Genomic DNA, 27,847 nt, shown 5'->3' on the forward strand with positions numbered 1-27,847 from the left:
AGGGGGGAGGACCTTGGACTTTCCACAGGGCAGGGAACCATGACTGCTCTTTGGATAGGAGAGGGAGGGGGAGAGGAGTGGGGGGAGGGGGAGGAGAGAGGGGGGAGGGGGAGAAGAGTGGGGGGAGGGGGAGGGAAAAGGGAGGCTGGGAGGAGGCGGAAACTTTTTTATTCTTATTCTCAATAAAATAAAAAAAAGTATAAAAAAAGAAATTAAAGAAAATAAGAATAATCTGAATTTTGTGAGCTGGTAAGAAGACAGAAGATCACTAGATGATTCCAACTCCCTTTCCCTTTCTCTGAAGTTCTTTCTCAATTTATATTATGAAGCTGTCGCTCAGACAGAATCGGCTCTATTTTCCTGTAGCATTACAAATAATTTTGCATAGTCCTTAAGCTTTATATAAGCAAAAATGCCCAATAAAGTCTTTATCGTCTATTCAGTAATATATTTATAAAATTCACAAACATCTTTTAAAGTTTTTAATTTATCTAAAAATTACTCCTGTTCATGTTGGTATATTTGTGTATAAGTATTTACACCCATTAGTGGGTTTTATGGAGGCCAGAAGTGTCAGATTCCCTAGTATTGGAGTCACAATTGGTTCTGAGTTACAACTTCTTTGTGTGAGTCCTGGATACTGAACTTGAGTCCTCTACAAAGATAACCTTTGAGTTATCTCTCTTGCAAAGTTCTTAATTTTACTATAGCTCAGTTTCTTAGTGTTTTATATGTAGCACTTATTGGATGATAATTATGAGATTTCTACCTATGGATGATTGTGGGCCTCATTAGACACAACATCCCAGATATAATGGCTTATACAACAATATCCTTCTCTCTCCTTTCCCTAATCCCATGCAGTAATTTCTCAGCAGGATACAGTGATCAAGGAAACTAATCAGATAGAATTTATTCAGTATATAAATTGTCTTATCTTTGCTTTTGGAGTCTATCTCATGAACACTGCATAAATTTTTGTAGACAGAATCTGATAAAGATGCTGAGGGACTGTTAATTGTTAATGGCATTGGAACTGCTTGAACACACTGCATTCTAGAAAAACAATAGGTCGATATCCTGTTTAATAGCTATAACTTAAATATATTCAATAATATCCAGACTAAGGCTTCATCATGGAAGCTGGCATGTAATGAGCCAGCTTCAATCTACTTTTATCTTTATCAATTCAAATTTGAGTAAAGAAATGATTATAGAAGTTCCTGTAGCCAAAACCCATACATTTTCCTTCTTGTTTTAAAAAGCATGGTAAAATGGGAACAGTATTGCAATCATGTCATTTAACATATTTATAGGTGGGAAACATGAATTGTAAAGTTTTTTGATCTTTCATACAATATTTTCACAGGAAAACAATAATTCAATAAAAGTATCTAATTTCAAAACATTTCGAAAAGGCTATCAAATCAAAATCAATTTTTGTTATTGATTTTTGCTGTCTTTCTAAACAAATGGTAATGTATAACTCTGGTACATGAAAGAAAATATTGTTCAATAGCATTTGCTAACACATAGGTTAGCTTTACTCAAGGCCATTTTCTTAAATGTAATTACCACTGAAACAGGGTCGTAAGACCATGAAGAGAAACTCAGTACAGTCATGGACAAAACTGTAAGGAAGATTCTAAACTGACTTAACAAGGTTCTTGGTAAACAAAGACTAGAGGATTAGACAAAATGTCAAAGATGGGTAAGAATGGAGAATTTGATCATGTACCAAAAAGGATTGAATTTAGAGGTCTATTCACAATAACTAAAGAGCATTCTTTGAGTTAAACTGAATCTCATATGAAAGTCACACATATGGACCTAGAAAAATGTTGAGAAGTTATATTCAAGTGTGGCCTAGAAAACAATCCCTATCAGTACCAGCACAAATCCCTATCAGTACCAGCACAGTTAATATAGGTTGTAGAGTAATCTAGTTATATATCCATGAAAATGTTTCATAAAATTGTAGTATTATAGGAAATTTTGTATTAAATCATGACCTGAGATTCATGGTGACATAAAGTTGGGAAATACTGAGTTAAACAAAATATTTTTTCTGTAGAAATTTTTGAGGCTTAAGTTGTGATTATCCAAAGAAGGAAATAGAATTGCTGCATTCTAACAATTAGTTTTTCAGATACCATCTTGTGTGATCAATGTTCTTTAAAACTTTCTCTTGGAAATACTGGCCAGTGCTCATGCATTACATAAATTATACATTTAAGAAGAGGTTGACTCTAAATACTTCATAATACTATAAAGACAATTTTTAAATAGTTTTGTTTTTGCTTTGTTATTCTCTTTTAAATCCAAGAAAAAAATGAAAGCTATTTTGCTTAAGGACACATATAAAAAACATATACACATAGTATTCACTTGCATGCCATTGCCTTTGAGGGTGGCTACATATTTTAGTTTTGTTTTTAATACTCGTATTAAAGGTTTGAATGGTGGCCATATAAATCAATGGTAAGAAATATTCACTTTCCATATTTGCTAAAGACTTTCTCAGAAAAAGTTGTTTGTATTGTAGATTTTAAAGAATACTTTTAATGAGGGCAAAACAAAATGCAAAGACTTGTTCTGTAGGACTTTGTCATGACAAATAATCATTGACAATTTCATTCAAATGGCACAACAGATGGATAAGATGAGATATGGAATATTTTTTTATTTCTTGATCCAGCTTTTTATCTTGAATATGTATATTTTTGAAGACTAATTTGTGCATTTTACTCTATCTATGTATCTGCCTACAGTAATTGAATAAGTGGACAACAATTTGTGGTTTTTACATAATCTAAGGGGCCTATGCTATATTTTCCTATAGCAGCAACTTCTTTCCCTAATTTACATTAAGTTTTATAATAGTAAATATGAAGCTTTAATGTGCAAACCTACTTGCAATCATCAATAAACATATAACATATCTCTACTAACAAGCAGATTGGAATTTACAGTACCATCCCATCATCTGTGTTATGTAGATACTCACTCTAGATTATGGAAAGGAACAAGATAATCAAGAAATAATAATTATATTTAAATCACTTACTTATTATGGAATATGTATTCACACATATTAGTGAAGTGATTGGTATTATTATTAGTAGTAATCAAATAAATTGACTCCTTTAAAACTTTTAAAAGCTATTACTTAGATTTTATTTTTATTTTATAGTTATGGATGTTTTGTGTGAAATATGTCTGTGTACTACATGTGTCTAGTATCCATGGTGGCCAGAAGAAGGTATCAGATACCTTGGAGCTGGAGTTAGAAGCAAAGTATCAGGAAGGTACTTGGAACTAAATCCAAGGCCTCTGGGAGAACAGCAAGTGCTTAAGCTGTTGAGTCATCTCTCTATTACTTTTTAATTACTAATTTTCATGTGCAGGTCTAGTGTGGGGGGGTGGGGGGTGACATGTGTGAAGGTGCCCATGCAGGCTAGGAGAAGGCATCTGATCCTTTGGAGCTGGAGTTACAGGCAGTTGTGTGTCATAGAACACAGGTGCTGGAAACTTGAAATGGAGTTTTCTGGAACATGAGGAAGGGATTTTAACCACTCAGCCATCTTTGCAGTACAGTTTCAGTGTTTAAATGGCTATTAGTACTTTATTTTTAGAAAAAGGAATAAAATAAACTTAACTGAAGGAAAATGATATGTTGTCTACCAGAGATTCTGTGTCAGCTCTAATAACCATAGACATTTGTGAAGAAATGTGAGAAAAAGTAGGAAATGGGGTATGGTTATTGGTAAGTAGGCAAAATGCTTTAAGGTTAAGGCTGAAGACTCCAAGTACTCACATAAAAATCTAGGTGATGCACATGTCTGTGGGCACAGTACAGAGTGCTAAACAGAAGCAAGCAATGACCATCCAGTCCAGTAACTGCTGGGCTTTGAATCTAGGAGTCTCCAGTACTCTCTCCAAGGTAAGTACATAACCCTGACTGGAAAAGTAAGGTGAAGACCAACAAGGAAGGCACCTCTTATCCACCTCTGGCCTCCACATGATCAGACACACACATGCACATACATAAATATGCATAGACACAAGAGCATGCATGTAGGAACCTAATCCTATTTATTTATTTAGATGTACATATGTATTTAAATTTGTATAATACATCCTTGTCTTTGAATAACCTATTTGGTAAATTTTGGATCAGACCATATTATCTATTTTGGGAAAAACACAACGGAAATTTCCTGCCAACATATCAATCCAGTCATTCTTGTAATATTTTTAGATTATTTTTGGTACTTTTAAAATTAATGTACTTTTAATGCCAAATTTAAAAATAAGAATACTCATCCTGTAGGAAAAATGTCACCCCAGTGTAATATTTCACACTTCTCTAAAACCTTTTCTTTTGGTACTATAATCAACCTAGAAGTAACAAATATTGTCTCACTTTTCTTGTTTCGTCTGTGAAATCTCTTTAAAAATTCATAGTGATATGTAATTAGACTCAGTAATAACTCTTTGAAACTACAGAGTCACCTGATAAATTTTATAACATCACTACTCAATATATACAATGGAAATCAATATTAATTAATAAAACTGTATATAACAGCATTAATTTATCTGTATAAAATAGACTGCATTGCCAATTACTGTGTTATGCATTAAAACATAAGCAAAGGCCAGTACTCTGAAAAGCTCAAATCTTGATTCACAATAGTAATAAAGGTTGCAACCATTATTTGCCTGAGATATCTATCGCAAGCTTTTTATTTTGGTGGTAGTCATTACAATGCACTAATGATAATAATTGAAAATAGACAATACATACCAGTTTAGGAGGGTAGAGGTATACAATAAGATACTGCATTATGCTTGACTTGAGGTCAGAAACAGTGATAAGACATGTTGGAAATTACCTACACTCAACATCTGTCATCCCTAGATTCTATAAAATCTCATTAGAATTCTATGAATACAACACCTAACATAATTACAGTCAATCACGATAATGTGTACTCTTAAAACAATTTCAAATCTCTTTGCAATTGATGCTTTATGGTCAGACATGGTCATTATCATTTGCTCTTGCATTACATAGAGCTGTTGGATATTTGATATAGTATCAAAAACACTATGAGTAACTCATAAATTAGAATTAAATTCTTTTATTGGTATAGCTTTTATTTTCACATATAAATTTATTTTAATGAAATAAGGCCAATTGTTAATTGAATGCACTGTAAGTTACAAAAAATGTGTTTGTGTGCTGTTAACGCATGAAGTATTTAACAGATTGAGAGGCGTTTTTCCATTATTTAGTAAATTAGGATGGAAATATAAAATGTATTTGCTGCCTACTGGCACTAGAGATTATGAGCTGCTCTAACAATTGGCTTTTCTTTGCATAAAGAACACCCATTATATTCCTGAGATTTCTATTCCAGGAGGCTTGCAATAAATGCTGGAAGCCCATTGTTTATGACTTTATTCTTTGCCAAACACTTCATTTATGTTTCTTTGTCTATACAAAGGGCCAGGGCTGCTCTAACTGAAAGAAGTAGCTTTTCTCATCTTAAGGCTGTCACATTATTGTGTCTGCACACTAGTACATACTGACGGTATTATCCCCTGTAACCTGGCATGAGATTCCTTAGGGCTACAAATCTGTCCGAGGTAATATATCTAGGGAATGTAATTTCAGTATTATCACTAAGGACAGACAGACAACAAATGCTATATGAATGATTAAGATGCACTGCTCTCTCTAAGACATTAAGATGATTTCCTGAATTTTAACCAAGTAAATTTTAACCAAGTAAATATATGACATGTAAATTTTAACCAAGTAAATATATAACCAATATAACAAAAAGTTCTTTAAAAACAACTTAAAACGCGTGTAAAATGAAAGTAGAGGCATGTAATTATTATTTAAGGATGGGACAATATCTAGAAAAGGAAGTAATGCGTGGCTTAATTTTTGGAAACCAGAGAAAGAAGCTACAAAGAACAAAAGGCATCAGCACTATAGGATAGGACTCAAATCCTGAAGCTCTAAATGCTTCATGGGAAGAAAGCGACATAATCAAATGGCTCTACAGCACAGCTCTCTACCTGTCAGTCATGGCCCCAGTGGGGTTGAATATCAGATATCCTGTTTATGAGGTTCTGAAAGTATAATAACTGCAGCAGAATTATAGTTATGGAGCCACAATAAAAATAATCTTATGGTTGGGAGTCACCACAACATGAGGAACTGTTTTAAAGTGTTACAGCATTAGGAAAATTAAGAACCATAACTGTAAAGGACAGATGATGTTTTTAAATCCTAATTTTTAAATTGGATTTTCAGGTCAGTGAAACAAAAAGGCATGTACAAGGTTCTGTGTTTTGTGTTACAAATACAATAATTTTATATAAATGTATGTATATATATATTTGTTAAAAATACATATTGGCACATGCTTATTAATTAAGCCTAGAGTTCTGCAAGAATGTATCTGAGTGAGAATTTTTCAGACAAAGCATGCATTAAGGTGACCATTTTTCTTACATATATATTTGGCTGTTATGCTTAAATTTTTCTTGGTTTTAATAAAGTTAAGTCCAGTTATATTGAAGTAATTATTTAGTGCATAGTCATGGGAAAGCGACAAGCTAAGGTAGAGTAAAGAACAAAATGTATATTCTGTAGCAGAATGAAAACTGATTCCACTTCACATGATGAAATACAAGAGCAATTTATTTTCCAAGAAGTGAACTACTTGTAAGGAATCCTTGAATGCCTATTCAGAGGTTATTTAAACCTCCCAGTGATGTTTTATAGTCTTTATGTGCTTTGGAAGAGAGAATGTGTATGGGATAGAGATATGAAAAAACTGATGCTACAAGATATTGCCAATCAATATGGGCCCAGAATTAAAGTTTTCCAATACACATGGTTACTATACCCACATGAACCTACAGATGCCTGGTGCTGTATTGGTGCAAATTTACAACATAAATAAGACAAATGAAAAACAGGGTTGTTTAAACATGTGTGAACTCAACAAATGCAGAAACACGCAAAGGAACAAGATACTCTATTGATATTGTCTAGAATGGTACATGGATGCTGGCAAATATGGTGACAGAAAGTTCAAAAAGATAGGTTTCCATGTGGGTGGTGCCACCACACACTTTTAATTACAGCACTCAAGAGGCAGAGGTAGGCAGATTTCTGTGAGTTCAAAGCCAGGCTGTCTACAAAGTGAGTCCCATGACAGCCAAGGCTACACAGATAAACCTTATCTCAAAAAAAAAAAAAAAAAAAAAAAGGACAAAGAAAAAATAGAAAAAAAAAATCAAACGAAAAGGTGTGTTTCCAAACACAGTCAATTTCTAAAGGTGTTTTTCAAAAACATATTACAGTAAACAAAGTAAAGAAAATGTAAGTGCTAATTACTTCAAATATTGCTTCAAAGCCCTTTGCACTTGCATTCTTACTAACATTTTTTTCTGTGACTTCTATTTTTCCCATCTCCTTCATGAAGGTCATCTAGATGTATTTTTCCCCATGTCACTCTATGTTCATTTCTACATTAAAATACCCATAATGGTAAGAGGTGTACCTTGTAGGTTAGACCCAAGAGGAAGAGTGGGTCCCAAGGGAAGTTAATGCTGATTTTAATGCTTTTTTAAATATATTGATTGCTTAAAAAAATGACACACACTGGGTAATTTACATACTATCACTAGTGTCATGCTTTTGATTTTTCAACAAGAATCGATGTACACAACAAAAGTTTGACATTTTTTTCTGAATGCCTTCAAGCAAAACATAATTCTATAATGTCCAATTAAGGTCTAACACCTGCTGCTCTAATGAGTACCTTGCCAGCATTGATCCATGTTGAAGTACAGCAGTTTTCTACATTTTTGGAAAGATGGGGAATAAACAAAGTCCACTGCTTGACAGACCAATGCCAGGGTAACTCATTCTAAGGTAGGTAACAGAATAATTAGCATTTAGTCAATTATATCAGATTTTATGCCTATCACTTGAGAAAGAATAGCTTTGGGCAAGTATTATAGGTTAGGATTCAAGAAAAATATAAAACTATTGCATCTATTGTAGCCACTATTCACTCAAAATGAATTTCCCTATAAAAAAAACTTTCTCTACTGCAATAGTACCTCTTTCCTATTTTTCTTTTGAAACAAAAGCTCTGCTCAAGGTGAAAGATAACTTGAACTGAAGAATCAATTTGAGCTCAAGCCATAGTAACAACTTTGTGGATCTGCATTGCCAGGAAATGTTGCTCAAAATTATGCAAGTGTAATTATGTCAACAGAATGGAGAAAAAATGTTGGTATGATATCAGGTAAGGAGAAAGAATGGATTGTTGTTAATGCATTGCTAGCAGATTGCTGAGAAAGAATAATGAAGCCATTTTATCATGTTAGAATCTTATTAAAACAATAATACAGGTGATAATGAATTTTCTGGTTAAACAGATACATATGTGTGTATTTAATGTGTCATCACGTGTACTTGTGATTTGTCTATGGTCACAGGCATGCAGGCATACATACATACACTTGCATCTCCATTTACATGTACTAGGAGTAATATAAAACAAATGTTTTCAGGAGCGATTTCCCTAGGAATCTCAAACACTGTACCCGCTAGTTCTTTCTGCATCAACAACAGTGTTTATCCCAGTAAAAGCTATGCATGCAGTTCCTAGGTCAGAACTTAATGTGGAAGATACATTAGAAGAACTATGTTCTTATTAAAGGAATGCATGTATTAATTTCAAAATACATAATGAAGGCAAACAGTAAACGAAAAAAGTAATGAATTTCTACTTTTTTTAGAATTAGAAATTCCAATTTCTGTGCCATGTACTATACATACCTACCTAACTCTACATCTACTTATTTTATCTATTCTTTTAAAATTTCCTTTCTTAGAAGGAAACTAACTAAACATTCTATTTTAAGCTGGGGGGAAGAATCGTACCTAATCTAAGACAATTAACACATGTATGAAATGAAATGGAGAATGAAGAGGTGAAGGCAAAGGCTATAAAAATGGTCGGATTGCTTTGAGAAAGCATACCAATATATGAGAGGAAACCCAAATATTGGAAGCAGAGTATTCCTCTGAGACATATTGCAATGATCTGAGGTAGATATTTTGTCCTTTTCACTAATAAACAGTTCTATAATAAAGAATAAGCTTGGGGGAAGAACTGTGGAAATTAAGATAGAATATTAATATCTCTGTGTGACATTATCACTTAGTAATTATAAGATCATGTATAAGTTACTTAACATTTTTGTAGTTTCAGACACATTTCTATAAAAGAAAAGCACAAATATTAGGGATATGTGGTAATTCAGATGTAGCAAAGAGCCTGAAACTGATTAGAATGCATTATATTTATACAGTAATCTACATGCTACACCCACTACCTCATTATTATATCATTTGTAAATTCAAGAGTTAAGAGACCTCAGTCTAAAGAAAGCTACATCGTTTGAAACTAGCTCAATTATTACTGTATGAGACTCCATATTATCTTATTTCAACTATGATGCTTTAATCTTTGACTCTAATTATATAGTCCAGCTTTACTTGCTCTGCTAAATAAAATTTAATAAAATTCTAACTAAATAAAACCCTTTAAAATTTTCATGACATAATGTCACTATAGACATCCTCTATTTGCATCTTACTCTGTAACAGTCAAATTCAATTAACTATTCAAATTGGCAAAGCTTCTTTTACATTTTTTTCATAAAGATTTTAAGTGAAAAGTTTGTATGTATCTTTCAATTAAGTTACCTGTCTTTCAAAAATAGCTAATAATTGAAGAAAAGGTACTATCACAATTACTCTTTGTATTTGGTGAGTTTTAGCAGATGTAAAATGAGAAAGCTAGACGATTTTAAATATTTTAAAAGTGGCATTCTAATGGAGGAATATGAGCTGGATGAAACACTGAAACCAAAGTACAAAGACATGTTGTTTTAAAATCTGGGCACATGGAGATTTCATCTACTCTCTGATACCCATTTAGAGACATCCAAAAGTAATTACTGGGAAATGTGGAATGTACAGAGGACTTCTCAAGGTGCCCAAATATCCTCTGAATAATTCCTAAATCACCTGAAAATGTACAACTGATTTTGATGATGGTCAGATTTAACTTTTGTCTATTTATAATCACATAAGTGTACAATTTCAAGTCTAACTAACCAACCAGGCTTTGAAACAGGTCAAGGAACTTTTGAGAAATGTAGACTGTACAAATGAGACCCTGTCTCAACCTAATTAAAAGTAAATTGAACAAGTCCATGAGCCATTTTTTTTATAACAATCAACTACATTCTGCTTTAGTTACTTATTAGTTGAGGAGTATCATTACTATGGTACCATGACACAATTAGTAGTAAGTTTATTTATAAATTACAACTCAATATTTATTGACGTAGACTGTTCTGTTCTTGTCTGAATGTTGCTTTGACTGATGTTATACAGTACGCATCTCAATTTGGCCAGAAAATGATATTTAACTACAAAATTATTTTAATGTCATTCATCAGTTTGAAACTTTATGTATAATATACATGTATAGATTATCCTTCGTTTATACTGGTGTGTATTTTTAATAAAATTCTTTAACTATACTTTTATTCTTAGAATAGCCACTGTTTAGTTTGGATGAAAACACATTTGATATCATAACTCTAGGTAAGATTATTGGAAGGTAATATGAGTGTTTTACATGGAAATAAATAACAAAATGTTAATAAATATTGACAAGTAGTTTTTCCACATTGTTATATAAAGTGTCACAAAAATATTAGACTACATGAATTACAAATAACTTTTGGAGTAATATTAGAACCTCAATGTGCTTCTCCAGCTTCCAGACAGTGCTAAACTGAAATTAACATACTAAGTGCACAGAAAACAAGGTTGAGCTCATAAAAACTAAATTTATCATATATATTATATTTTTGCCAAAATACACTGAGACAAGGGGGATGTTCTATCGGGAACTCACCAAGGCCAACTGGCCTGGGTCTGAAAAAGCCCGGGTTAAAACCGATCTCGCTGAACATAGTGGACAATGAGGACTACTGAGACCTCAAGAACAATGGCAATGGGTTTTTGATCCTACTGCACCTATTGGTTTTGTGGGAGCCTAGGCAGTTTGGATGCTCACCTTACTAGACCTGGATGGAGGTGGGTGGTCCTTGGACTTCCCACAGGGCAGGGAACCCTGATTGCACTTAGGGCTGAAGAGGGAGGGGGAATTGATAGGGGGAGGGGGAGGGAAAGGGGAGGCGGTGGTGGGGAAGAAACAGAAATCTTAAATAAATAAATAAATAAATAAATAAATAAATAAATAAAATACAAAACCTTGCTAGCATCACTTTCCAAATGCTATTTGCCTTCTTTATTTGTGTATCACTTAGTGTTTAGGGGATTGAGGTGGTCTTAGGTTCTTCTGCCGTAGTGAAAGCTGTGACCCTTACATGTACTTACATGTATACTTATGCCCAAAACCTTGCATAGACGTTAAAATTGCAAGAATCACAAGATGAACTAAAAATCTGGAGTATTCGAGTGCCCTGATTTCTCTTCTGCTAAGCAGGTTTCTGGGACATGGAACTTATAATTTTAAAACTGAAAAATTTGGGCAAGCCAGGACAAGCTGATGATCCTAAAATATAACATTTATATAATATTTTAATACAGATGTATTACTAGAAGCAGAGGGTTATTGTTTTTTTATATTATAATGAGGACATGTCAAGTCAGGAAAACAAAAGGTTTACTTGTTCATAAGTTTGGTTTTGTATTTTTACCTACAAATGCAAATTTGGACACAATTTCCAATGACCTAAGAAGATAATGTGAGTTAGTATTTATCAGCCAAGTGACAATTCTCTTAATTCTCTTAAAGGATCACCTATCCTGTTACAAAAATCAAAGTTTTATTGTTTGCCTTGATTAAAAAGAGATAACCTTTCAGAATTTTCCAAAACTCTTTTAAACATATATGTGACATTGATCTGAAGCTGAGCACAGTTAAAAAGCCAGTCTTATAATAAACATTAAGAGCATCACAAAATATAGTAATAAGTTGAATATATTATCACAAAAGTAAAGAAACTTTGCATAGTAATTTAGAAACTCGAGTTCTTGAAGACTTACAAAAGCTTACTATGGCATTTTCTTCTAATTATTCTCTACATTCAATCTTTGTCTTACTACAGCATTAAGGCTATCATTATCAATTATCATTCATTCAATCTACCATACTTATTTCTTAAAGATGAGCTTCAGTCACTGTTGTTTATAAAGCATTGTGAATTCTAGATAAGTGTCAAACCATTATTACAGCCCACAATTACAGATATCTAAGGCTGTGACAACATGTGTTTTTATTCAAAGTGTCAGGCAGTAGTAAATGTATTATTAATCAAAAATTCAAAACATTGTCTTGTAAATAAATATTGTAAAAAATGACAAGATAATGTCCAATCATATTTGATTCCCCTTTTAAATCAGATTTCCTTGCCCATTTAAAACAAAGCATACATATCTCTGCAATGGATTGTCAGATGCTAGGATTTTCAGAAACATCTCTTTTTCACTCTTCGAGTTCACTTTTTTGGGAACAAATTCTATAGAGGGATGTAATTTGCACACAGACATTAACCAATATATCCCAGTTATAACCTTTCTTAATAGTTAAAGAAACAATGAGTTTAGTTTACTCTATATTCATTAATATTCATTATATATTCTTCAAATTTAGTGTATGAATACTCCATATGAAAGCATTAAAAAAGAGGGGACGAGTGACTTGCTAGAAGAAATAGAAACACGTGAAATGTTTTTGTTATCTTTCCTTTGACTAAAATATTTTAGTATATTTATAACCCAGATGTTAGTCCATAGAATCTCTACAGTCTGGGTGTAAGTAATGAAAACTTGAATTTATCAAATCAGCTATTTAAACAAGAAAAGCATACCAAAGAATCATAAGAATAATGTTTTTATATTTTCATTTCTCTTCATAGCCAATTTTCTGATAATTTTCGTAACTTTAAATTCAAACAGGATATGACATTTGAAATTCTACTGAAGAAGGCAAGAGACAGACACCAAGTGGGTATCTGTTAAAGAACCTAACTTTTCCAACTTTAAAAGATAACCTTGAAAATGTGACTATCACAAGTAATTTTTAAAATACTTCTTTGTCATAAATCAAAACTAGTTGTAAGGTAGATAGACCACTTACTAATATTCTGGTTGTTTTACTTTTTATTTTTTGGCTAACTTGACCAACAATACAATCGATTGTAAAGAGAATTTTAAGAAAATAGGTCCACTAGATTGGCCTGTGAGCAAGTCAGTAAGAAGCACTCCTCCATGGCCTGTTCTTCATTTCTTACTTCTGGATTTTTGACTCAAATTCCTGTCCTGACTTTCTTCAATGATGGACTGTGATGATAAATTATAAACAAAATAAATCCCTTTTTTCCCCAAGTTGCTTTTGGATATGGCGTTTTATCACAGCAATGTGAACCCTAACTAAGACAACTTATGCTATCTTTCAAACACTTCCCGTTATTAAGACAATTCTGTTCTCTTATTGTAAGGAGCCCAACTTGGCAGCAGCAAATCATGATTTTAGGGACTGTGGGTAAAGAAACTTTCCACCAAATCTGACAACCTGAGTTTAATTCCCAGAACTAACATGACAGAAGGGGAGAACCAGTTTCTGTCTGGTGTTTTTTTTTAAAACTCTACATACATGCGCCATGCACACATGCATAAATAAATACAAATGTGTCATGTAATGTTTTTAAAAGTTTGCTATTTAAAATAGGGTGTTAAAACAAAACAAGACTTTTAAGCATTAAGACTAATTAATGCTTATAAAATGAAAATAGTAAACACTTCATAAAGGTTAACCTGTATAAATAATGGCAACATCCAAAGTTTTAGGCTTAAGTTTTAACCTTCAACATATTTAGATTACGAATATCTATATTAATATATATCTATGCCCATAATGTGCCACAAAATGATGGGTATGTCAAAAATGGAAAACGAGTGCAATTGTAGTCCTGTGTAAGTATATTGCCTCATACCTTCATAGCATAATTTAAAATTATATTTGAACAATAATAAAATAATCTAATAATTTATTTTTTCAAAAAAATTTGTCACTAAACTATTATATTTATTTTTAGAGACATGTTTATATGTAACATGTTTTATGTTCTCATATGTAATGTGTTTATGTATAAAAGTATTTTTATAATGGAACACAATTTATGTTCTTCTGATAATTTCAGCATTCAACATCCCATTACAGTTTTTTTCTGTGTAAAAATAAATATTAGTACAAATTTAGTATATATTATTACTCAATAGAAATTGTACAAGAATTAAATTATTGGACCTTTCCACAAACATATTTGTTGCCAAAAAACAGAGGTGTTTCTAAATTCACTGCTCTTGACCTTATAAAATCAGGGGGGAGGGCCAATATCACCTGTCAGGGAGGATGTTTCCAGAGATTAGCATTCAAGACAAATCTAAATTCCCTAAAAAGTCTAAAGATGTGGGATTTGGTAACAATCTTCACTTTTCTATTTAAGTATTTATATAGATATTAAAATTGCCTAAATTTCAACACAAACTAAACTAACCTTTGGATCTTTCTCTTAGTATGAAAATTCATTTAAAACTTGTTGTAAGACCCCCGAGCGATAGCACAGCAGTTAAGAACACTGCCACTCTGCCAGAGGCCCCAACTTTAATTCCTAGCACTCACATTCCTGTTCATGACCACCGATGCCTGTATTGGATGTCCTCGTCTGGTGTGCATACATGCAGACAAAGCACGCATATACATAAATAAATAAATATTTTTTAAATGAAAATTGTTAAAACATTTTGTAAAGGTCTCATGATTAATGTGTAGCCTTTAACAAGCAAAGAGTTAACACTTTGTATTTCATGAACAATTTTGAGGACTCAAAATATATATTTGTGTAAATGACACGGTAGTGTTTTGTGATATGAGCAGGCCTCGCTTTAGGATTTAGCGAGAAGTACAATTTCACTGCATAATACCATCTTAGTTTTGCTGTAGGAAAAAGGTCTTCCCCACTCGGTTATCTGTTTTGTGCTGTCTAGCGCTGTTTGAGATGCACACACTTTAAACCTAACAAATATGAGGTTGCATGATATGGGAAGTATGGCTATCATGCATATTTGATATTCTCTAAGCAAAATGAGAGTGGAACACATCGCTTCATGCATGGTTTATTTTAAGCATTCAATAGAGGTATTAAAATATGAAACAGCACCTGGAAATTGATATAGGAATTTCTCAAGAAATGATCTAGTTACATTTACCATTTTGCTTATCGCTAGGTGCTCTTATCTTAGTGTCTTTGAAATTTATTCTCTGTTAACAATGCATTTATTTCCATATCAAATTCTAAGTATTGTAAAAATGCAATCTCTTGTAGTGAATTCTTCTATTTCTTTCAAACCTAATGAGTCATGCTCTGCATTTTGTTACACAGCTTTCCGAAAATACCTGCTTTGTATTGAACTGATATTTGGTAGGATGCAAACTCAGGGCTTGGCACGTATTAAGTAGCTCTTTACCACTGTGCTATTTACTAAACCATAACTCCATATTGCCCAATTTAAATTGTACGTGGGATCTCACTTCCAACTGTATTTTAGGACTGAGAAGCTATTTAAGTGTTTTAAACCTGGTTCAAAATTACCAAGTACCTTTAAATTGCTGGTTTTAGACATTAGAAGGTGAAATATAAAAGGAATAAATGGCTACAGTACCATAATATCAGTATCAAACATTAATAAATTCTGTAATGAAATGTGATTGAGAAATTATAATGAAAAAGGGAATTTATTATTAAAATTATATATAATCATAAATATTAATTACCAAAAAACACAATAAATATTCTTAAAATTTTGATATTAAAATCTATACTATCTTCACTAAGATACCCTTAAAAATAAATTATTGATTTTATATTTCACATTGTGACAAAGACATTTCCTGCTAATTAATGAGTAGCTCTGGTAAGAGAACCACATAAATATGTGAGAATGAAAATGTTTTTAAAAGGCTAAGACAGTACAGTAAAAATAGGTAAAAGATGAGAGAAAAAGATGAGAGAGATGTATGTATACAGATAGGAACCTGGAAGGCTAAAAATATTGTCCCCAAAGAAACTGATAATATCTCTTGCCACTCAATTCTTAATTGATTTCTCCATCCTTAGAACATAATCAGAAACATCATTATAAAGGAGATACACACAAAGTAACTCTTGGAAAAATATAATCTTTTGAATTGCCAGTATTTGAACCAGTCTTGCAACCGGGCAAATAAATTAATAAATAGATCAACAAATAAATCCCGTATGACAGAGGGCTATTGGAAGAAAAATCTTTGATATTTCTTGACTGAATCATATCAAAATTAAAATTTATGGGCTGATTATTCTTCTTCTCAGTAATATACACAAGAGAACATTTCCAATTTGCCTCTGTGAAGGGACTCTAAACATTAACAAAAGTACACTTGGGAGAAAAAAAACAAGTAAGGCATGAATTTATTAAAATTTAACAACTTTCAGTGATAACTATTTTCTAATGTTATAAAAACAATTATCAACAAAAAAAAAATCATTCAGTTACAAAATTCCCTGACAAATTCCCACAGTCAACCATGTGAGTACAAAGCAACTGTTTCATTCACTGATGTAAAATGTAACCACAAAGCAAGCGATAGCCACAAAGCTTGTAACCCATGTTCTTTAGAGAAAACTGATTTCTTTTCACTTGATTTGATGAAATTGGATCTGAAAGAATTGGAGCTTGTTTGCTTAAACTCAGTAACTTGCAAGGCTCAGTGACTTTAAAAATATCTACCTAATGTTCCATTTACATCCTATTCACACTTCAAATATATTTCCCAATATCTTATTTGTGTTTACCCATAACTAGAAGTACAGTCTCTGTGAACTGAATATTCTAAAATATTATGGTATATATCAAGCTACATTGTATACATAGCATATATGTATTACATGATACTTAATATGTAATGTTCATCTTTAACCACAATGCATTAATGTTTTAATACTGTTGTCAAAATCATCATCATCACCATTATTACTGTCATTATAAAGTTGACAACTCATTCTTGGCCATTGTGGATAATGCACTCTGATACTAAGATACATGTCCCATGCTCACTCTTCACCTTTTAGAACAAAGGTCCGGAGACCCATCCTAATAGTTGCTCTAATGATACTACGGACTGCATAGATCATATCCTTTCATAATCTAGTTTACAAATGCTGCCTTGCATTGTAAAAACCAAGAATAGTTCTCTGATTGTGTGCATTATTACACTTATCAATAAGAAATTGTACAAATATAGGCAAGTTCTAACAGAAAATAATTCTCTCATTTTTGTTTTTTTATTGTCATTCTACAGCAACTGTTACCTTGGAAATATTAAGAATTCGATGTTATTAGAATGAATGAACAGCAGACGTTAAATCTATATAAACCCCAGCAGGAAGCCCTTGCTTTCCAAGAATAAGCGTGGATTCACAATCCCCTTCTGCATCCCCAGATCCAATAGTCTTATTCTCAGCTCTTAGCAGAAAACCTGTCATGGTTCTCTCCCATTCCTCTCTAACCTCATTCCTAACAGACCATAAAGATCTTCTCCCCCAACCACCCTTTCTCCTACTGTTATCCTATTCTATTATCCCAGCCACAAACACCAGTAGACATTCTCTGGGAACACACCAGCTCTTCAGGCAAGAAAAGAGGGAAGGGAACTGAAGACCTTCACCCCTTCCTTCTCCCCTCCAACCTAATCTCTCAAGTCTTCTCCCTACCTCTGCAACAGAACATCTGCAGCAGCCTACCTTCACTCTCTGCTCATATCTCCTGTGAATCACAGAGGCCTTCCCCCTCCTGACCTCCCTACTCTCACTTGTTGCTGTATCCCAGTCCCCCAACTCCAGCAGTCACTCCCTGCTGCCAAGAAAGCAGGCAAGCTACTTGAAGATTTTCCCCTCTCCCTCAGTTATTCTAGATCCAGCTGTCCATTCTCATCCCCAGGGGTATAGCAGACACTTTGGAGTGACCTTTCCTCACTGTTTTCTCCCACTTCAAGGAGAAAAAATAAGCAACTCCTAGTTGAACACTCTGTGCTTCTCCCTCTTCAGGTCCCTAGTCTATCAACATTTCTAAGTTTCAATTGCCGATACCCAGAAACACACAATTTACCTGGAAACACTAGTGACTTTAACTGCAAGGCCCACAGAAAATTTCCTACTAGTAGACACAATTTCCGAAAATACAGAAATGAAACAAAAGCCTAGGAACAAAAATGACCATCCAACAAAGACAAATCCAGAACACAGCACCTAGATCTATAATTATCCCAAACCCCAATGTCTACATGCCAGCATCAGTACACAGTCAAGAACAGCCAGAGTAATATGCCTCCACTAGAGCCCTACTCTGTGGTAGGATATACCACAGCAAGACTTGAAGCATAGCTGAAGCGCAAGAAAAGGACCGTAAAAACAAGTATATGAAGATGGTAAATGAAAGGTCTCAAAAGAGGAAATAAATAAATTCCTTGAAGAATTCCCGAAAAACACAAACAAAAAAATTGGAGAAAATGAATAAATATCTTTTAAAAAATCCAAGAAAACACAAACAGTTGAAGGAAATGAATAAAACTGTTCAAGACCTGAAACTGGAAATAGAATAATTAAAGCAAAAACAAACTCATGGAATTCTGAAATTGAAAAAAAAAATTAGGGATTTAAGCAGGAACCACAGAGACATGCGTCACAAATAGAAAACACATGATAAAAGAGGGAATCGCAAGCACTGAAGGTATTGCAGCTTTGAAGATAATAAATACTTTGGTCTATGAAAATATTAAATCTAAAAAACACCTGACAAAACATACATGAAATCTGGGACACTATGAAAAGTTTAAACCTGAAAACAATAGGAATAGAGGAAGGGTAAGTAACCCAGTTCAAAGGCCCAAAAATATTTTCAACATAATCATAGAAGACAAATCTATAGAAGGAGATGAATATAAAAATGCAAGAAGCTTATAGAACACCAAATAGAATGGAATAGAAAAGAAAGTCTCCTGAGTACATAATAATTAAAGCATTAAATATACAGAACAAAGAAAAACTATTAAATTCTACAAAGGGGAAAATGATTTAATAAAAGCAGACATATTAGAATTACACTTGACTTTTCACTAGAAGCACTAAAATTCACATGGTCCTTTACTACAGACCCTAAGAGACCACAAATGCCAGACCTAACTAGAGTACCCAGCAAAACTTTCAATCACCATACACAGAGAAAATAAGATATTTCATGATAAAGCCAAATTAGAGCCTCACACACTGATGAGGAGATCTCAGTACTCGACTCTTACCAATAGACTGGTCATCCAGACAAAATTTAATGGAAAAATATTGGAACTAACAGACAATATAAACCAAATAGACTAACAGACCTTTACAAAACATTTAACATAAACAAAAAAGAGTAAACCTTTTTTTGAACCTCATAAAACTTTCTCCAAAATTGACCACATACTTGAACACTAAGTAAGTCTCAACAGATTGAAGAATATTGAAATAACTTCCTTAATCCTATAAGACCACCAAGGATTAAAGATGGATTTCAGCAACAGAAACCCTCCAAACTCATGAAAACTGAACAGCTGAATGACTACTGTGTCAAGGAAGAAATAAAGAAGTTAGGGAGTGGGAGTTGATTGGGCGGGGGAAGGGAAATGGGAGGCGGTGGTGGGGAAGAGTCAGAAATCTTTAATAAATAAATAAAAATTTAAAAAAATAAATAAATAAAACAACAAAAAAAGACTTCTAGAATTCAAGGAAATGAATGCACAACATATCCAAATATGTGGGATACAATCAAAGCAGAATTAAGAGAGAAGTTCATAGCACTAGATGCCCACATAAAAAACTGGAGAGCTCCATATTAGTAAGTTAACAGCATGCTTGACAGCTCTAGAACAAAAAAAGTAATCATATCCAAGAAGAATCAAAGTCAAGAAATAATTAAAGCGAGGGCTGAAATCAATGAAATAGAAAGAAAGAGAACAATACAAATAAACAATGAAGTGAAGAGTTGGTACTTTGGGAAAATCTGCTAGATAGACAGACCCTTAACAAAACACCCAGGAAATACATACTTTAAAAATTTATACTATACAAAATTTGAAAATCTAAAACCAACAAACAAATAAAATAAATAGCTTTTTTAATAGGTTCCAATTACCAAAGTTAAATCAGGATCTAATAACCAATTTCATTAGTCCTATAATGCCTAGTGAAGCAGAAGCAGCCATGTCTCTCAACTAAAAAGATCTCATGGCCAGATGACATTATAAGAGAATTTTATTAGATTTTCAAAAAAGTTATCATCAATACTCCTCAAATTAGTTTATAAAACACAAACAGAAAGAGCTCTGTCCAACTTATTTTATGAGGTTACAATCATCCTGATATCCAAACTACATAGAGATCCAACAAAAAAAGAGATTACAATCTAAATTTCCTTATGAACAGAGATGCAAAAAATACTCAATAAAATACTTGCAAACTAAATCCAAGAATGCATCAAAAAGATCACCAACTTGATGATCATGACCATGTTTGATTCATCCCAGCAGTCCGGAGACAGTTCAACATAATGTAATCCACCATATAAAAAATTGAATGAAACCAAAACAAAATCAGCAATAACAACAGTAAAAAAAAAAAAAAACAAGATTATCTTACTACATGCAGAAAAGTCCTTTGTGAAAATTCAATACTCTTCACAATAAACAGGTCATGCTGGAGAAAATATGGAATAAGAGCAACACTCCCCCATTGCTGGTGGGAGGGCGTACTTGAACAGCCACATTGGAAGTCAGTATGGTACTGAAAACTGGAAATCAACCTATCACAAGAAGCTTATGTTCCTTTTTTGGGCACCACCCCCAAGGATGCTTAATCATAGCACAAGGACACTTGCTCAACTATGCTCATAACAGCTTAATTCATAGAGCTAGAATCTGGAAACAACCTACATGCCCCTCACCTGAGAATTGGATAAAGAAAATATGGTACTTTTACAAAATGGAGCATTACTCACTAAAACAAAGACAACCGGAAATTTGAAGGCAAAATAATGGAACTGGAAAATATCATTCTGGTTGAGGAACCCATACTGAGAAAGATAAACATGATATGTATTCGATCATAAGTGGATACTACCTGTAAAATAAAGAATGAGAATGTTACAGGCCACAGACCCAGAAAGACTGGGTAACAAGGAGGCTTCTGGGGGGGAACACACAGATCTCCCTGTGACGGGCAAAATAGAAGCGATTTCATGAGTGGACTGAGGGCCGGTGAAGATGGGAGCATGAGCTAACAGATTGGGGGTGTGGAGGGGAGAGTACTGAAAGAGACTACTGGAGAGGGGGGATGCACTTCAGCTTAGGTAAAAACGTGGAGCAAGGGAATCACCCAGGAATCTACAAGGAAGATTTCAGGATTGGCATCTATCAATAGCAGATAGGTAGCCTGAGCTGGATATCTACTGTGACCAGATTGTTCCTATACCAATAGCATCTGACAGAAACAGATGCAGACCCACACCCAAACATTAGGCGGATTTCCTGGACCACTGCAGAAGAGTAGAAGAAAGGATTGTAAAAGACAGAGGGGGCAAGGATACTATAAGAAAACTTGCAGAATGAACTAATCTAGGCTTGTATGGGTTCACAAAGGCTAAACCAACAACCAGGAAGCTTGCATGGAACTGACCTAAGCCCTCTTTTATTATTGTTTATTTTTTTTCATTTATTTATTAAAGATTTCTGTCTCTTCCCCATCGCCGCCTCCCCGGGTGCACCCACACACTGAGACAATGGGGATGTTCTATCGGGAACTCACCAAGGCCAGCTGGCCTGGGTCTGAAAAAGCCTGGGATAAAACCGGTCTCGCTGAACATAGCGGACAATGAGGACTACTGAGACCTCAAGAACAATGGCAATGGGTTTTTGGATTCTACTGCACGTATTGGCTTTGTGGGAGCCTAGGCAGTTTGGATGCTCACCTTACTAGACCTGGATGGAGGTGAGTGGTCCTTGGACTTCCCACAGGGCAGGGAACCCTAAGCCCTCTTGATAGATGTTTTAGTTGTGTAGATTGGTCTTCGTGGAGGATTTCGAACAGTGGGACCAGGGACTATCTCTGCCACTTTTACATATGGCTTTTGGGACCATTCTCTTCATACTGGGTCACTTTGCCTAGCCTTAATACATGAGGAGATGCTTAGTTTTACTGTAATTTGATATGCCATGTTTTGTTGATACTCATGAAAGAATTACACTTCCTTGAACAGAAATGGAAGAGGAATGTATTAGAAGTGGTAAAAGATGGGGGAGGGGTTAGGGACAAGACTGGAAAGAGAAGATGGAGGCGAAACTTTGGCCAGGATGTCAAATATATATATTTAAAAGTTTTTGGAAAGATTAGGGGCACAAAGATGATCTAAACATATTAAACAGTTTACAGGAAGCATATAGTGAATATCACCTAAAAATGAGAGAAACAGAAGCCAATTCCATTGAAATCAGGAGAAAACAAGGTTTTCAATCTCTATATACCTATTATACTTACTCAGTATAGTCCTTGAATTCTCAGCTACAGAAAAAAGAAAACAAAAACACATCAAGTGTTTATAAAATGCAAAGGAAGAAATTAAAATATCTTTATTTGCATAGTATACAATAATATACATAAATGATCCTGGAAATTCAACTCAGAGATCCTATAGTTAATAAACACTTTCAGAAAAGTAACTGGATACAAAATTAGCTCACAAAAATTATTATATAAAAATGACAAATGGACTGAAAAAGAATTCATGGAAATAAGACCTTTCATAACAACTTCAAATATTATAAAATGCCTTTGAATAACTCTAACCAAGAAAGTTAAAGACTTGTATGATAAAAGCTTCAAGTCTTTAAAAAAAGACACTGAAGAAGACATTAGAAGTTCTCCCATGCTCATGGATCAGTAAGATTAACAGTAAAAATGTTCATCCTACCAAAAGCAATTTGCACATTCAATGCAATTTCCACCAAAATTCCAACACAATTCTTTACAGACCTTGAAAGGACATTCTCAACTTTAAATGGAAACACAAAAATGCCAGGATATATAAAACAATCCAAAATATTGAAATAGCTGTGGGAGGTATCACCATCCCTGATTTCCAGTTGTACTACAAAAGGCATGAAAACTGCATAGTATTAGCACAAAAATAGACACATAGACACTTTGATCAATGAAATCAAATTGACGGCCCAGATATAAATCAACACACCTATGAACACTTGATTTTTTATAAAGAAGCAAGAAATACACACTGGAAAAAGAAAACATCTTCATGAAATGGAGTGATCTAACTGGATGGCTTTATGTAGAATAATGCAAAAAAAAAAAAAAAAACAGTCAACCGATATGGATCATGCACAAAACTCAAGTCCAAGTTGATCAAGGGCATCAATATAAAAGCAAACACCCTGAGTCAGAGAGAAGAAAAAGTAGAGAATAGCCTTTAATGCACTGGCGCAGAAAAGACTTCCTGCACAGAACACCATTAGTGCAGTACTAAGATCAATCAACAATTAATAAATAAAACCTCATGAAACTGAAAAGCTTCTGTAAGACAAAGGACATCATCATTTATAGAAAGCAGCAGCCTACAGAATAGGAAAATATTTATAACAATGTCAAGTATGATAGAGGGCTAATATACAAAATATAATGAAAAACTTCAAGAAACTGGACATCAACAAACCAAATAATCCAATTTAAAATGGGGAATGATCTAAACACAGAATTCTCAATAGAGGATTCTCAAACAGCTGAAAAACACTTAAAGAAAAATTCACCATCTTTAGCCATCATGGAAATGCAAGTCAAAACTACCTTGTGATCTCACTTTCACCTGTCAGAATGGCTATGATCAATAGCACAAGTGACAGCTCATGCTGGCAAGGATGTAGAGCAAGAAGAACATTGATGGCTGATGGGAGTAAGGGAGTGCAAACTTGTACAGCTACTGTGTTAAAAAAAATAAAAACATGGCTGGTTCCCCAGAAAGTTTGTAATGCATCGACCTCAAGATCCAGCTATGCTAGACTTGGGTATATACCTAAAGGACAGTCCATTCCACCAAATAGTCACTTGCTCAACTCTGCTCATTACTGCTGTATTTCTAATAGCCAGAAACTAGAAACAACATAGATATCTCTCAAGAGAAGAATAAAGAAAATGTGGTACATTTACACAATGGAGTATTACTCAGATATTTAAATAAAATTTACATCATGCAATTAGCAGGCTCATGGATGTAACCAGAAAATTTCATCCTGCGTGAGGTGACCTAGAATTAGAAAAATAAATATGATATGTATTCACTTATATATAGATAATAGGTTTTAAATAAATAATAACTTACCTTTAATCTATAAACCAAGAGAAGTTAGGTTTAAATGAAAAACCTAGGTGGGACACATGAATCTCCGTGGAGGGGGAAGTAGAAGAGATTTTATGAGTAGACTGAGGATGGGTGGGGATAGAAATGGGAAGATCAGGTGGGGAGGAAGAGGTGACAATGCATTTATGGAGAGAATGTGGGGAAAGACAGCTGGAGGTGAGGAGCTCTCTGTACCATTGTGGATGGTATGGACACCTAGTGCAGTGAAAATTCCCTAAAATATACAAAGGCAATCCCAGTGAGGTCTACTAATAATAAGGGAGGCAGATTTTCAAATGTCCATGTCTTGTCACCAAACAAGGCTTTCAAGTACCAAGATTAGGTTGCATTCAATTGAGTTATTGATCAAAGTGCTCCCATGGATATCCCCCAAACAATAGTCTGTCCTAATACAATAGGTTTCTCTCAGCAAATTGACAGTGGGACTCTACTTTGAAAAAAAAACACCCACAAGTTGCAGCATCTTTGTTGTAGGAAGGTGCTCTGCTCTGTATGGCACAGAAAGAAAAAAAAAATGTAAACATGGACTCATTCACAAAAGTGTTGGCCTACAATCTGTCCCTCCTGTAAGGTATGATAAGCCAAGGGTAGCACAGAATTGTGGGAATCAACAACCATTATCTGATTTGAATTAAGACTTATTCCATGAGAAGGAAAAATACCCGACACTGTTAGTGCGACCAAAAACTAGAGGAAAGATAGACCAGAGACTGAAGGTAAAACCAAACATTACTGTTTTTTAAGGTATCAATGGGCTGCCATTTTGCCTTGTTGACCATGTTCTTTGCTTTATAGTAGCTTCTCATTTTCATAAAGTCCCATTTATTAATTATTTCTTTCAGTGTCTGCGCTACTAGAGTTATATGTAGGAAGTGGTCTCCTGTTCCAGAGTACTTCCCGAGGCAAAAATGTAGATGCCTAGAAACAGGGTAAAATAAGTAAAAAGACCTAGTGAGACAAGCCTAAGTTAAGTCTGAGCATTCATAATTAGTAATAAGTCTTTGTGTCTTTATTTGGGGCTGGTTGGTGGCCCCCAAAATGCAATCTACATAACGCTATTCGGCTACACTAATAGTTCAATGCCTTGTTCAGGATCATCAGAAGCTTGTCCTGCAACAGATGAAACATATGCTGAGACCCACAAACAGGCATTACAGGAAGAAAGAGACTCCTTGGACCACATGATCTTTATGAAATGTCTCCATCAAATTCCTCCCATCAGAGCTCAGGGAACTCCACAAAAGAGTAGGAGGAATGATTGATCCTAAGAGCTAGAGGGGATGGAGGACAGCAAGAAAACAAAGCCCTCTGAATCAACTGAGCAAGACTCATATGAACTCCTAGAGACTGAAGCAGCAAGTACAGGGCCTCTATGGGTTTGCACCATGACCTCTGGTATATATAATACCTTTCCTCTTAGTATCTTCATGATCCTAATGACAATGAGTGGATTGCTTAATTTGTTTTCCTGTTCGTGACTCTCTTCCTCATGTTGGGCTGCTGTGTTCAACTTCAACAAAACAGTTTTAGCTTCATCTTATTACATTTATTTGGTCATATTTGGATGATATCTCTTAGAAGTCTATTCTTTTTTAATGAGAGATAAAAAGGGGTGAATCCAAATGGGAGGGAAGTTGTGAAGAAACTGTGAGGAGTAGAGGGAAGGGAAACTGTAATCAAGATGTATTATATGAAAAAATAATTCATTTTCAATAAAAGAAAAATACTTGTCAATTGTGGCTAGAGGAAGAGAAAATTAAAAGAATGCACAAAACGTTGGGATACAAGGAATATATAAATGTAGTTTTGATTGTGCTAGTCCAGTAGAAGTTGTTTAGACTGAAGTGATATGAAATTTAAAATTGTAGTTCTAAGACTTTATTTCATTTAGCTTCTGAATAGGTACATATAATAATAATGATTTAAAAAACTATATCCCATCGCTTCTCGGCCTTTTGGCTAAGATCAAGTGTAAAAAACTATATCCCAATTTTGATTAGATATCAAATTTGATTTTGCAAGAACAAATAATAACATTCTGGACATGTTGAAAATCAGTACTTGCTACAGACTAGAGAGGTGTGTAAGTTTGTAAAGCACTTGTCAAACAAGCATGAACACCTGAGTTTAATTCCTTGCTCCTGCAATAATATTGGTCCATGTCAGTGCATACTTGTACTCTGGCCTCAGAGAAGGCAGAGGCAAAAGGATTTGTGGGTTTCTTTGACCAGTCTATCTAGGTAAATCAGTGAGCCTCAGGTTCAATGAGAGACCCTTTTTCAAATACACGGTAAGAACAATTGAAGAAGAAAGCAAACATCCATTTCTTGTCTCCACATGCCTATAAATGCATGAACACTGTCACAAACATACATACATACAAAAATCAGTATGTATGTAATATTTTGCATTGATTTTACAAAGTATCTTCACTTTTTATGAAAGTAAAGATCATAAAATATCTTGGAGTAACATAATTTGCCATGAGTTTATAAACACCTTCAAAGAAATACTTGTAGATTCTGATTGCATGATGATAGGTTTCTTTCATGACAGAAAGAGCCAAAACATGCTAAAAGCATTATTCTTGATGCAGTGTAATCTTCATATTCAGTGTTAATTACAATCTTCAAAAATCACCTTCTGCTCATAGAAAGATTGATCATTTAACTTCCTGTTTATACATAATCATGTGCAGAAAGCTGTTATTCTGCTCATTTTTCTTCAATGACTTTGACTTCTATGCTATTCAGTATCAATGCCTATGCAAGATTTGGAGATACTAGGACATAGTTGATTCTGCCCACACTGAAATTATAGTCTTTTGAGAAAGACAAGGTGACACTTTCAATATGACTTAAAAAATATCACAATGAATGAGCAAAGTAAACACAAAGAAGGAAACCTAAATTGCCATATGAAAAGAAACCCGTCAAGGAATAGGTGCAGTAAGATGCACATTCTTAAATAAAGAAATGCATTAAGTACTACATAAGACTATATAATGCATTTAAGAAAAAGCAAGGAAGTTCACATGGCTGGGTCAAGAGAATTTAGGAGGAAATAAGAATTTGGGGACTAAATATATAACTGTGATTTTCAAACAACAAAAATTCTTTGGATGAAAAAGATTAGGTTTTA

The 27,847-nt window shown here is 34.0% G+C and overlaps 1 protein-coding gene and 1 pseudogene across 1 annotated transcript in view; one reads left to right on the forward strand and one right to left on the reverse strand.

Moving 5' to 3' along the window:
* Window positions 1-27,847, reverse strand: part of LOC126492796 (dystrophin-like) — a gene marked incomplete at its 3' end in the record, with an annotated part of 366,806 nt that overhangs the window by 228,600 nt on the left and 110,359 nt on the right. The window lies entirely within an intron of this gene.
* Window positions 26,646-26,806, forward strand: LOC126492802 (uncharacterized; annotated as a pseudogene).

The sequence above is a fragment of the Alexandromys fortis genome, unplaced genomic scaffold (genome assembly GCF_014885135.2).
Source record: "Alexandromys fortis isolate MF-2015 unplaced genomic scaffold, M_Fortis_MF-2015_v1.1 scaffold_315, whole genome shotgun sequence".
NCBI lineage: Eukaryota > Metazoa > Chordata > Mammalia > Rodentia > Cricetidae > Alexandromys > Alexandromys fortis.